Genomic DNA, 14999 nt, shown 5'->3' with positions numbered 1-14999 from the left:
TCCATCATGTCCATTCTGTGTCAAAATGTCCTTAACCACTGCATTAGGTACATGAGCAATAATATGGGAATACAAAATATATACTATTAAAATATTTTATTTCTTTAACCAATGCAAAGGCCTGTTTTTCCATAATATTATATTTCAAAGATGCATCTCTTAAAGCTTTACTAAATAATTCAATTAGCTACTCAAAACCTTCACTATTTTTCTGTATTAATATTGTCGCAATAGTGTGTTCAGAAGCAAAAGAGAATATTATGAAATATTTTGTAAAATCTGTGTTGATCAACATTGGTGCTTTGGTCAATGCCTGATTAACTAAATCAAAGGATTGTTTAGCCTCAATACTCCACTTGATTTCAGAATCCTTTTTAAGAATGTTTGTTATGTTTCTAAGAAGTTCTTCCACGTTAGGAGTGAATCTCCTTAAGAAAATTATTTTGTGAATGAAAGACTGAAGCTCTTTGATGTTTCTTGGATGATTGATTTTTAATATTGCTTTAATTCTACTAGGATCAATCTTAATTCCATCCTTAGAAATAATGTGACCAAGAAGTTTTCCTTCCTCAAGGCCAAACAACGTTTTCTTAGGATTGAGTGAGATGCCAAACCTTCTACATTTTTCAAACACTCTTCTTAGATGTGCTAAATGTTCCTCATCGGTTTGATAATAGACAGTAATGTCATCTATATAAATCATAATAAAATGGCCAATTTCATCAGCAAAGTAAATATCCATTTCTCTCTGGAAAGTGGCTCCAGCATTCATTAACCCAAAGGGAATTTTCACATACATGAAAGTGCCCCATGGTGTGGTGAAGGCAGTTTTATCCTAATCATTAGGATGCACTAAGACTTGGTTGTATACTGAGAAACCATATAATAAGGAAATTATACTAGACCCTACTACCCTTTGCAATATATGATCCATTTTGGGTAAGGGGTAGTCATCTTTAAGGGATACCTTATTTAGATTTCTGAAATCAATACACAATCTAATTTCTACAGTTTTCATCTAGTAGGCACAATGTTAGACACCCATTTAGAGTATCTAAGGGAAAGTATAATTTTAGCATCATACATCCTTTTTACTTCTTTCTCAATCAATGGCATTAGGACAAGATTTATCTTACTAAGTTTTTGCTTAAATGGTTTTTTATCTTCCTTGATTGGGATTTTATCTTGTATGATGCTAGTGTCATATGCTTTTAGGTCCTCATAGCTCGAGGAAAAGACATATAAGAAATCTTTGATAAGGGCTATATATCGTTGTTTTGTGATCATAGGAAGTGATTTTGAGATTTCTATCATTTTGGGATTCTAATCACTATCTTTATTGCATTCTTATATGTTTGTCCCCGTGGGTTCCATTTTTGGCTTTTTTGCTACATCATTGAAATCAAAAAGTTCTTCTAATGGAACTAGACCCCTAGGTAGAACATTATCCTTAAGCTAAAGTACTTCAAATTATTCTTTTTCTAGATCTGTTCCATGCAATTCTAATTTATGTACATCATTATTGACTGAAATATTTACATCAGAATCACCAGGTTGTTTATCTATACTAACATATTCAAAAATCTGATTTTCTACTTCACACTCTAAATCTATGTTGTACTCTTCACACTCATCCTTGGATTACAAAAATCTTTCAATTTCTTTGTCACTTCCAAATATTTTCCAATGTCTCATATTATCAGGTACAATTGAATGGTGTCTAACCTCCACTGTATATTGTTTCTTGGGATGAGGCATTTTACATGTGCTAGTTGAAAAAGCTAAACCATTAGCCAAGACATTCTGATTTCTGGGAATAAACAAGATCATATTCCTCAAAAGTTCCTAGAAAGTCAAGCACAACATTTATGTAGGCTCTTAACCTAGGATGATTGGCAGCATATTCTCCCTTAATCTGTCTTACAATTAATTCAGAATCCCCACGAAAAACAATTCTTTTAGCACCTAACTTATTCAATAATTGCAATCCTAAAAGAAGTGCCTCATATTTTGTTATAGTATTGGTGCAATGAAAAATGAGTTTATAAGAGTGACCCTCTGCATGGTTGTTCCCTAAATTGGACACCCAAACACCTACTCCTGAACTTGTTTTGCTACAAGAGCCATCAAAGCTCCTGCTCCAAAAAGGTTTAGTTTTAGTGTTTTGTTGCACAATTAGAGTTTGATTTTCCTGTTTTTCATCAATGTCTTTATCTGCCTAAGTGACCTGTGCATCAATATTTGATTCATTATTAAGAATGAAAGAGTCTAGGTTGGAATGAACAGAGTAAAGAGGGTAATTATGTGGTTTATCTTGACTGCTGACCATATACTTCATTAAAGTTTCCTTATACAGTCTTCTCTATTGACAAAACATTAGTATAGTGAAATAAGTCATGTCCATTTGTAGGGTTCCTTGTAATTTTTCTCCCCATGAGCGTGACAACAACATGTCATACTTTGGGGGAATGTCTGCAACCACTGTATCCATTTTAGCAGGGATTTGGGCTAAAGTAACACACAAGTCTTTGATAAGGCCTAGGCATTTAACTTTGCTAGAATAAAGGAATACAAATCTTTGTATTGTCTAGTAATGTCAAGTCCTAGTCTTTCCATGATAGCCTTGGGCATTAAATTATGGGATGCACCTGAATCTAACATATCATTGTGGAGAATTTTATCATGAATATTCAAACTGACATAAAATGGAGGAACCCCTCCTTCTTGTGGTTTACCTTCTACTTCTGGCCCAAATAGGAGTTCAGGTTGATCATCACTCAAATTCACATCATCAGTTTTCTCCCCAACATTTAATGCCTTCAGGACCTGAGTCCTGTATACCTTCTTGTTGATCAATTCAGTCAAGGGGATAGAAACTTTTAGCTTGGCAAGTTCATCTTCTATACTAAATGGTGTTGGATTTTTAAGCAGATTTGAAAAATCAGATTTATCAGCAACTATTTTTGTGGCCAGTTCAGTTTGTTGGCTGGTAGAAGGTATATCAGTTTGAGTATTTCTACAAGAAGTGTCAATTGGATTTTTCATAATAGCTTCTGGTGGCTTTTCTCCCAAATTTTCTGTGGTTTTCTTAGCAGGATTTTCAGTTATTTTCTTGGGATCAGAATCAGAGACCTTTTTGACATGATTTTCAACATTCTTTTTATTTGCAGTATCTTGATTTTTCTTACTTCTAATATTATACTGCCTATGGACTTCCATTATGGCATTTTCAAATCCTTGTTTGTATTCCTCTAACTCTTTAGAATCCATTTCAGTCTGGGCTATAAGAAGGAGTTCTTGTTCCTTTTGAGTGAGGAAAATTGTTTCATCATCACTTACCCCTAACAAATTTATTTGATTATCATCCAAATCTTCCACAATATTCTCCCCCATCATCTGTGTAATTTTCCTTAAAAGGAGGCCGCATCTGCTAATCTGGACCATTTTGTTCTCTTTGTTTAAATTGGGAACATTTCTTCTAAAGTTTTCATTTCCAGTTTGAGGGACATTTTGGTTTTCTCTTGCTTAATTTTGGTCATTGATGCTCACTCTTTGCATCATTTGATTCACTACTTTGACTAAGTTATCAATCTTATGGTCAATAACAGAAGTAGAAGGCTCTTCTTTTATGGTTACTCTGCATTCAAACTTCAATTTGGCTTTTTTGGCTAGGATGTTGGCTTCAACTTCAATTTCATTTGCTTGCATTTCTTCCAAAGCTGGCAGGTCTCTTTCCCTAAGTTAATATTCCATATCTACATCAAAACGATCTTGAAAATCTATCAGGGCTAGGTCAAGGGAGGGTGTTACACATCATTTTGTCATTGTCCCTATATTCCTTTTTCCTTGATCCTAGAGGACCTCTATAGTGAAACCTACATGATTTCCCTTCATGAAGACACCCACATTGTGTCCCTCTTCATGAGCAGATCAATTCTCTTTTGCACCATTTTCCTTGAAACGTTTGTTTTGCCCAGTTTACAAGACCGATGCTAATGGTCGTTTTCTTCCTAACGTTGATGTGCAGAGATTAGCACTATCCCTAGCGCCGACCGGAGTGACTAAGCTCTGTTCCAGTCGTGTTGGTCCTATTATGGAAAGTTTTTTAAATTAAGAGCCGAAGCTTCCAGCTCTAGAAGCTTCGTAACGAAAGTCTGGTAAATGGTTTGGCCGGCTGGGGTCAAGGATGTTAGTTTGGGCTATTTTCCACTATAATTATATAACTACCTCAAGGGATAAGACCTTCTCCTATGAGAAGAGGATCCATCTCCCATCCATTCATCCTATATAAACCTCCCTTTTTCCCAAGCACGAGCTAGAATTATTGTTGAAGTGTTATTGTTGGATGTCAGTTTCGGCTCCTTTCCACTATAATGATAGAAATACATCAAGGGATAAGACCTTCTCCCATGAGAAGAGGATCCATCTCCCTTCCATTCATCCTATATAAACCTCCCTTTTTCCCAAGCACAAGCTAGAATTATTGTTGAAGTGTTATTGTTGGTGTGCTAGTGCTATTTTGGTTTGAAGTAAAACAACAAGCTATTCATAGTTGTAGCTATCTAGTTGTGTGAGGGAGAAGTGTGATTTGGTTTGGAGTGAAGCCTAAAGGGAAAAGCCTTAAAACTATTGTTGATTGAGGTGTTGTGGTCACCAACAACCCCCCTCTCTGTTTGATATTAGTAATAACATCAAGCAAAGGGGGACCCTTAACCAAAAATCCAAAAAATATTTTGTTTAAAAAATCGTTTGTATTAACTCCCTAAGAGCTATATCGCGTCGCAAAGGTAGAGAGAAGCGTTTTCCCAAAGCGCATAAATACACTGAAAAAGAGTGACGCGAGAACCCATTGCATCGCGTGCATTAAAAACGCTCAAAAAGGGAAAACCTAAGGAATCGCCGACGGCCGATATGCGACGTCGCACGTCGCAATGTCGCATAAGCAGCACAGAGTGATAAAGCGAAAACCTTGCGATCTTGCGATCTTGCGATCTGCGATCATACAAAGCTGCGATCTGCGATATTGGCAATTTGCGATAACACTTAATGATGTCGCAGTCCTCGATACTGCGATTCCAATCACAGAAGGGACTCATCGCAAGAATTCTCCGACATAAACGGTAAACCCAAAATTGAGCGCACACCTTAAGGGAAATTAATGATCGCATGCTTCAGTATCCAAGAATGATTGTATCGCGTTTTTCGAAGAGTCAAATCATGATGAGTGTCAAAATTACGCATTCATTAGAACTTAAGGCTTTCATGTCAATCTTTTTGTCATTTCTCTTCTTCTTTGCGTAAACTGCAAGACATGTAACTGATATAAATCTATATGCAGGAAACATCTAAGGAAAAGAGGAAAGCGCCAATGGGGTAACAGAGAGAAGATGCCTCCTCAAATGGATGTCGCATGCAGCAGGACCGCAGATTCCAGAGTATCGCCCAACAAGCACTGATGAAAATAGACTATCTAAGACTCAGAGTCAAAGGCGCACAAAAGCAGCGTGTTTGCAAAATATCTTGAAGCTCAGACTGGGTAAAGCAAAAAGAGAAATGCAAAAGAAGGAGGACGCTCCAGAAAAGCCTGGAACAAAAAACGGAAGCAATTCTCGATATAGGGGATTGTCCATACAACGCGACTCCTAACTCATTGAGTCATTCGCACGACCGGAAACCGAAATAGCAACAGCAAAATCAGTTCGAAAGGAACCTGGGTTGTACTAAGTATACGCACAGCGAATAGACCCAGCTAGAGAAAGGTTTTCGAAAATATCTTCTAGTCTGTCAGAAAGAGGTGCCAGCTCTTGTCATTTCTAATTTTCAAGCTCGAACAAAAGGAAAGGACAACCAGCCGAATCTTTCAGGGCGAACAGCGCATTGCTTACAGCACTAAGGAGCAGATACAGAAACGGTTAGAAATTAGATTTGATTTTTAGAAATAAATTTGATTTTAGTAAAAGGGCAGTCATTTGAAGTCGTTCCCTAAATTTGTGTAATTAAGATTAATTAGTTAGTAGTATTTAACCCTTCTCATGGCATTTGGAGAAAGGTCCGGAAATCTGTCAAAAAACTTGTCCTCAGAACATGCACTTTTGCACCCTCGGAGGGGGTTTTTGATGAATGGATGGATCGAGATTTATTTATGTTTGCATTTTAATGTCTGTTACTGATGTTGCACTTATGTACTCTTAGCAGATATTAGAACAAGTAGAAATAAATCGTTATTGCTTGAAGTTTATTAGTTAAATCAGTCATAAATGGTACTTTTATCTCTTGACTAATTTCTGCTTGTATTCCTAAAGTGATATGCAGCTGAGTTCTTTATATGTTAATGTATGAATGTGTGTATTACCATTTGGCACTTCTGTACGATCGAGTCATTTATTTGTGCTTGACATATGAATAACTAATTATGCGATATGTTGTTCACAACTGTTTTGCCTAACTTCTTATGCAGAATGGTTCATCTTAACTGATTTATATTCTTATGATAGCTGAATGATCTTTATTACCAGCTATTGTTCGAAATCTTTTTAGATCGCATAATGAAAGAATTTGACCCCGGGTTAGCGTAGATTAGATGTATTGTTTTTCATTAGATTGCAATAGCATAGAGTTAGTTTAGAAGTTAGAATTAAATTAGCTTAAAATACCCCTGAATCAATACCATCAAACTCTACACACACACACACCCCTCACATTGGGAAACTGGTCCCATTACCCCCAGTCAGACCCGCTACACCAAACGGGCATGGAGCCGCCAACCAGGTTCCTGACCGGGTGGGTATCCCCCTTGTTGTTGACCCGATTTCAGGGCCCTCAACATATTTGGCGCTAGAAGGAGGGCACGAGCTATGAATGGCGCATAAGTCAAAATCTAAATACCATTCTGAGAGAAAATCACCCTCACCAACTCCCCCGACTTCTCCGGTACGATTAAACTCGGAGCTAGAAGTCGCTCGGGCATCCACCGCTGCTACACACTCTAATATATCAGACCAACTTATCATTGATCCCCCTGTACTTCAAACTTTGATTCGTAAACTCCAGGGATTCTCTATTTTTACTCAGAGGTCTGATAAATCTAAAGGCAGCGTGACTTTGCAGTACAATCCTGCTCATCCCCCGACCAAATTGAAGAGTGAAAAGTTTGGCATCCAGCCAACTGAAATCCCTCTCCCCACTAGGAAAAGAGCAAGGAAAGCACTTCCAGAGTCTGACAGAGAGACTCTTTCATCTACCTCGTCCATTTCAACTCCCTCACCACGAAGTCATCCACCCACATCTTCACCCCAGATCACTCATCCATCTTCCGCAACCCTTCCTCCGCGATCATCAAAGATCATAGTATCTTCATCTTCTCAGCATCAGGGATCATCTTCTGCACTTCCATTGACTAGCAGCTCAACGATGGCCCAGTCTCCATGGAACAATCCTGGGGCGGTCTTAATGCCTCCACCCCTAAGCCCTATACCGGCCCATCCTGAGAAATGGCTGCCTAAATTCAATCCAGAAGCAGGCATGCTAGCCGAAGAACATATCAATAATTTCATGCTTTCTGTTAATCTCAACGGAGTTACGAACGAAGAAGCTGTTTTCCGGCTGTTCCCTTATACAATGCAAGGAACAGCCGGGTCGTGGTACTTTTCGTTACCTTCCGGATCCATCACAAGCTGGGACATTTTTCAAAGTTAGTTCCTCACCAAGTTTGGTGATGACAGATCCACGACAACATTGATCAATGACCTATCTAATCTTAAGGCTGAGGCTAGAGAACCCATTAAAGATTTTAACTTACGGTTCAATAAGATCCTCAACAAAATCCTCACTGCTTCACAACCCAGCGAGGAAGTAAGATGTGAATGGTACATCACGGCCTTACCATCTAACTTGGCTATCTTCGTAGATAGGGAAAACAAGACCACCTTAGTTGACAACTTAACAGAGGCGTTAGCAGTTGAAAAACGCGTAGTAGCCCTTGAAAAGAGATCTGTAATTGAAGAACGTAAATCTAAGAAGACCTCTTTCAAAGAAGACACCAAGAACAAGCAAACGAAAGATCCTTTCGATATGGAAGGATTACAAAAAGTATTAAAGGCCATGTCCAATGAGATGATTGATATAAGAAAACAAGTAGCAGAAACGTCTTCAAGAAAGCCTTTCAGGACTTTTAAAAGAAACCCTCCCATGGAGACGAAGCCACCCAACGCTGTCTCAAACGTCGAATCTGAAGAATAAGAAGAAGAGAATACCACTGAAGAGCAGACCGACGATGAAGAAGTGGTGGAACTACAAGGAATGGGACTTCATCCTCCCACAAGAAGAGGATCAAGAAGCATTTCCTGTTAGCACGAGAAGCAAAAATCAACTTGATCCTCCCCAAACTACCCCAAAACAAAAGGGCGCAAGCCCTGCAACAAAATATAAGGTCGCAACAAAAACGAAAATTGCTAAAGCGACCCAGTTTAGCCCAGTCCAATCTGATCAAGCACCTCCATCAAGAACACTGATAGTGTCGGATGAAATGGAGTATAACATCATTGATGACATGAAGAAGACTAGGGCTAACATCACTCTTTATGAATTGAGTAAATTGAAACACCAGTAGAAAATAATGATGAAAGAATTACATGCTGTGCCTACTACATCTTTACCTACAGCTATAGCTTCCCACAATCTGGGAAGGCCTCCAACCAACGCGATCAATAAGATTGATCCAAATGACATCGCCTTGATTGGAGGAAGATCAAGATCTCATACTCCTCCTTTTCTTCTCACATATGAAATCTTCAATAAAAACGTGCACAATTGCTTGGTCGATTCTGGTGCTTCAACGAATATTTTACCCAGGTCAATATGTGCCAAATTGAATGTGCAACCTCAAAAATCTGCAGTACGTATAGTTCAACTTGATCGATCCCAAGTCGAAGTGATTGGCGAACTTAATCAGGTGACCATAAGATTGTCGTCTAACCCAAAAGTGTGTCAGGTTATCGACATTCTAGTAGCTGATATCCCTGAGTTCTATGGTTTGATTCTTAGCAGGGATTGGTCGGAGAAACTCCACGGATATTGCTCAACCGACTGGTCGCACATGTGGTTACCATACAATGGTAAACCAAATCAGATAAAGGTTGAACGAGAGTTGCACCAAAAATACATAGTGACAGAACTAGAAGGAGAAAATGAAGCCATAACATACAATAGCAGCATTATAGGCAATTACGCAGTAGATTCTTTCCTCGGCAATTTCAATGCTCATATTTCACCTTACTTAGAGAATTCAGTTTTATCCCAAGTTGAAAATTTCTCCCAAACTGATGACTCAAAATGTTTTAGTTTTTTAGATAATTCTGTAAATACATCTTTATTTTGGAAATTATATTTTGACGGGTCTAAATCCAATGAGGGAGCAGGAGCAGGATGCGTTCTGATTAGCCCGGACGGGAACAAGATTATGCTCACATGCAGACTTGAGTTCGATTGCACGAACAACACAACGGAGTACGAAGCCTTGGTTCAAGGCCTATACAAAGCAATCGGATTGAACATTAAGTATCTTCAAGTCTTTGGAGATTCTGAGATCGTCGTAAAACAGGTACGTAACACCATACACTGCCTGTCAAGTCATTTAAAGCACTATCAATCGTTAGTTCAAGATATCACTGCACATTTCATATCATTCAACATCTCGTCAATTCCAAGAATTCAAAACGCGAGCGCAGACCTGTTAGCTAACGTAGCCTCTAGACTTATTCCTTCTGAAGATTTTAGTCCTGATAGGTTTTCAATAGAATTAATCTTTAGACCATCCATCCCTGACAACATCACCAACTGGAGAGTATTCAACAACGATCCAGACATCGTAAGTTTCCTCACCTCTGAAGGATCCTACTCAAACCAGATAATCGACGAAGACTGTCATGATCACCGAATACAACAAAATAGCACTGATAATGCTATACCCAAATCGGTGGTCAAGTTAGAAGACCTATATGATTTGAAAAGTCGGTTCAAAAGGTCAGCTAATGCCAAACTCTATAGTTCAACTCTGAACTATGAATCGGTGAACCTAGGAACCGATGAGAAGCCACAAAAAGTTAATCTAGGCCAGGGCCTAGCCCCTGAAGAAAAATCAGCATATATCCGTCTTCTGAAACAGTACAAAAACGTTTTTGCCTGGAATTGCGATGAGCTGAAGACTTACAACACTTCTATCATTCAGCACACTATCCCTATGATTGACAATGAAAAACCTGTCCAGCAGAAGCTCAGAAAAATACACCCTAACTTAGAAAATTAGATAAAAACTGAGCTTAATAAGTTGTTGAGAGCCAGAATAATTTTCCCCGTCAGGCATTCCAAATGGGTATCCAATATGGTACCCGTTAGGAAGAAAAACGGAGACATTAGAATCTGTATCGATTTCCGAAATCTCAACAAAGCCTGTCAGAAAGATAACTTTCCCCTCCCACCTATGGAACAAATATTACAGGCAGTAGCAGGCTCATAATTAATGTCTTTCTTGGATGGATTTTCAGGATACAATCAAGTACTGGTGCATCCCGATGATCAGTTAAAGACTACGTTCCGAACCAAATGGGGCACTTATGCATATCGGAAGATGCCATTTGGTCTGATCAATGCCGGAGCTACCTTTCAGAGAGCCATGGACATCGCGTTTAAAGGGTTAGTCAATAAATCAGTAGTGATTTACCTGGATGATATAACAATGTACTCCAAAAAATGAAGCAACCATCTCAAAGATTTGAAGAAAATCTTTCAAATATGTTTGAGGTATGGGATTTCGCTCAACCCAAAGAAATCTTTCTTTGCATTAAGCGAAGGGAAATTTCTCGGATTCATAGTGTCGAAATCTGGTATTCACATAGAACCCGACAGAATCAAGGAAATTTCTGAGATATCCATGCCCCATAACAAGAAAGCCATGCAATCCTTCCTTGGACAGATCAATTTTGTCAAAAGATTTGTCCCGGATTTTTCACGTATTATTTCTCCCTTACAAAATATGATAAAAAAGAATTCAAATTTCAAATGGGGTCTAGATGAGCATGAATCATTCAACTTAATCAAACAAGCTATCATCAACGCTCCATCTCTAACAACCCCAAATTTTTCAGAACCTTTTATCTTATACACGTTTGCCTCAGAGAAATCTTATGCTGCGATTTTAACTCAAGCGAATCAAGAAAAGGCAGAAGCTCCAATCGCATTCTTTAGCTTGAACTTACAAGGTGATGAACTTAATTACTCAGACGTAGAGAAACAGGCATATGCCGTTTTCAAAGCGATCAAATATTTCAGACCTTTCTTGCTAAAAGCCCATACCAAAGTCATAGTACAGTTCCCAGTGGTAAGAAACCTCCTGATACAGAAGGACGTGGGCGAAAAGAGAGCGAATTGGATCACCGCCTTACAAGAATACGATCTTGAGATCAAGCCAGCACACATCGTGAGAGGTCAAGGCTTCTGCAAGATGTTAGCTGGAGCATCGCAAATTCCTGAGAACTCGTCTGAAGAGGTACACACGTATGAGGTAAGCCTAAACGACGCAGAATCATTATATGCTGACACCATTTATTTTCTTAAGAACATGTATGCTCCATTTCACCTGGATCACACCAAGAAGACAGCGCTGAGATTGAAAGCTAAACAATACCAGCTCATAAATGATGTTCTGTTTAAAAGAAATTACGATTCTATGCTTCTTATATGTCTTGAGAAAACTGAAGCCGAAAAGGTTTTGCAGGGACTTCACGATGGACCAGCAGGTGGACACTATGTTGGAGAAGCCACCGCCCATAAAATCTTGCGTGCATGATATTACTGGCCCACGATGTTCAAAGACTCATACAACTACGTAAGGAAATGCCAAGTCTGCCAGACTGCTGCAGGGAAACAAAAGAAGTCATCCATGCCACTACAGCCGGTTAACATTGAGCAACCGTTCAGTCAATGGGGCCTGGACATAATAGGTGAGATCGTTCCTCACTCTTCTAAACAGCATAGGTATATCCTCACGGCAACTGACTATTTTACCAAATGGGTAGAAGCAATTCCTCTCAAGACAGCTAATTCTGAAAACATTATTGAATTCATAGATCAGTTTATCATCACCAGGTTTGGATTGTCAACGGCCTTAATGTTTGATAAGGAAATGCAATGACTGAGTTTGCGCTCAAAAGAGGGTTCAAACTGAAGTATTCTGCCAACTACTATCCGCAAGGTAACGGGTTGGCCGAATCAACAAACAAGAACCTAATCAGGATTATTAAAAAGACAGTCGACCAAAACCAAAAGAATTGGCACAAAGCGCTGGTAAACGCATTATGGGCAGATAGAATTACAAAGAAAGCTTCTATCGGCACTTCTCCCTTTAATTTAGTTTATGGGAGAGAAGTGGTTCTTCCGACTCACCTAGTCATTTCTTCTTTGTCTTTAGCGCAATATATCGATGAAGTATCTACTTCCTCTTTACGATTAAGACAAATGGAAATAATAAAACTAGAAGAGCAAAGAGAACAAGCTAGGAAAACCCATGCTCATCACCAAGCGCTAATAAAATCCTCTTTTGACTCAAGCATAATGACCAGAAAAAACTTTCAGATGGGTGATTTAGTTTTAAAATGGGATAAGGCTCATGAAGAAAAGGGCAAACATACGAAATTCCAGAAGCTGTGGCTTGGTCCTTTTCAGATTGTAGAGGTCATAGGCCCATCGACTTTTGTGTTGCAGGATTTAACAGGCAAGAGAGATTCTCTGCCTGTGAATGGACAAATTCTCAAAATGTGTTTTCCATAGAAGAAAATTCTTCTAATTTTTGTAGGATAGATTTAATTTTTAGTTTTTATTTTGTTTTGTTTTTCTCTTTTTATGAATAAAACCCGTTGTAAATGATCATTTAAAAAGGATTCATGAAAGAGAACGCCAATTCTCTATCAGATTTTGATTTCGCTTGTACAAATAGAAAATTTTTTGAAAATCTGAATTTTATTATTGACAAATAGAGTTAACTTCACCCTGATTACGATATTAGTTTCAACCTCAAAAAACTTTGACGAAAGCAACCTTTGGTAAAGAATTGTCTTGTATCAGCACAATGAAAGGTATCATCAATAATAAAATAAGTATTCTCTGCAAAACTGTTGTTTTCAAAAACTCTATTATTGTCGTCCAGAGCTTTCTTAAGGAAAAACAATGACTTCCTCCATGCTAAAAGGAAATTGCAGCATTCAGAGAAACAATCCAAGGAAAACACTATATCTCAAAGAATAAGAGGTCTCATCACGAGCCGGCTTATCATGATAACAGATATTATAACTTGCGGACTTTGCCAATACTGTCTATCAAAACAGGGCAATGACTTAAGATTGTTGCAATCAAAAGACAAGAGGTCTCATCACGAGTTGGCTTGTTCAGCAAAAGTGTAAATCAAGTGAATGACTGTGTCATAATTTGGCCACCAAACCAAGACATTGTTCTTTAGAGAATTAAAAAAGGAAAAGTGTGTCAAAAAAGGATTTTTCTCTGGAATGTTGCGAGTAACCTCAAGCAGGAAAAAGGATCATTGCTGGATAACATGGTAACCCTGTCGAGGCTATGGACGCTTGCGGGCAGCAGAGGCTCTACCTACGACAAATGAGCATACTTTTAAGCCAGTACGCAGAGAAGACCTTATTTTTCCTTTAATCAAGACCAAGTAATGTCTGGTGCGAATGCAAGAAAAAGCCTGAGGAAGCAAGCAATTGGGATATAAAAAAGGTTGAGACAAAGTATCGTTGACAAGGTGAGGGGTAATCTACTCTATCTGTCCATAACAAAATTTAGACATATAAAAATTTTGCTGTTTCGGAAGTGAACGGTCAATAGAAAAGCAGAGATAACTGGTTCTTCACAGTGAATCGCCATTGTTGTGGTCACCAACAACGCCCCTCTTTGTTTGATATTAGTAATAACATCAAGCAAAGGGGGACCCTTAACCAAAAATCCAAAAAATATTTTGTTTAAAAAATCGTTTGTATTAACTCCCTGTTGTGGGGAAAAGTATCCGACTCGGAATGACCCTATCCCTACTCTAAGGGTGATAGTTCCTTAGCAACAACTGAAAGTAAAGCTTTGATATTTTTCCTTTATGAAAGTACAGAGAAGGAAGAAAAGATTGACCAACCGATGTCTTTCGCTTTTGTCGATCCTGTCTTCTCTCTTTGCCTCTTGTTCCCAGCTCCTTGCTCCTTTTGCCGGCCCAGCTACACAAAGATCCTGCAAAGACAAGAGAGGGAAACTACAAGAAACATGTACTCATAACTGATGCATGGATTAGAATGGATCAAATATACAAATAAAAACAATACGTCATTGCAATACAAGTATATAGGAGAACACCAAAAGCTTTATTGATAGAAGATAAAGGTTCTGAGAAGGTTACAACCATAAATGGCTCCAATCCAGCAGCACCTCCCCAGCAGCAAGAAATCTCCTCTTCTCCTCTATAAAAGCAATCACCCAATAACTCTAACTGTAAACCAACAGCACTTCCTTACTTTGCACAAAATTCCAGCCTCCCTAGACCTCATAGAAGAGCTCTATATATAGGAGATTTGGAGAAAGGATGAGTCAGCTTGAGGCTGGCATAAAGCTGACTAGTGTCCTCTCCCACTTTAGTTAAACTTCAGTTCTTGAGTCCACTTGGAGATCCTTGCTTACACATGGAGATCAAGTACCTCTTACTCATCACAGGGCGAATCCCTTGAACCAAGTGTCAGTTTGGAAGCTTCCTGGGCAATTGACACCTTGCAGAATGACTGTGCCACTTGGCCAATCTCACCCAGCGCAGGTAGCCTTCATTGGAGTTGACTTTCAGCGCAGGTACAAGGAGGAGCAGTTGACATTCAGTGCAGTTGCTCAGTGGAGCAGCTGACATGATCCAAAAATAGCCTGTTTTTGAGTGTTTTCAGGTGGAGAACTGATGGGAAGTACTG

Source organism: Pinus tabuliformis, chromosome 6, assembly GCF_031772625.1.
Source record: "Pinus tabuliformis cultivar Carrire ecotype Pingquan chromosome 6, CPIR1, whole genome shotgun sequence".
NCBI lineage: Eukaryota > Viridiplantae > Streptophyta > Pinopsida > Pinales > Pinaceae > Pinus > Pinus tabuliformis.
Note: the sequence above shows the minus strand (reverse complement) of the source record.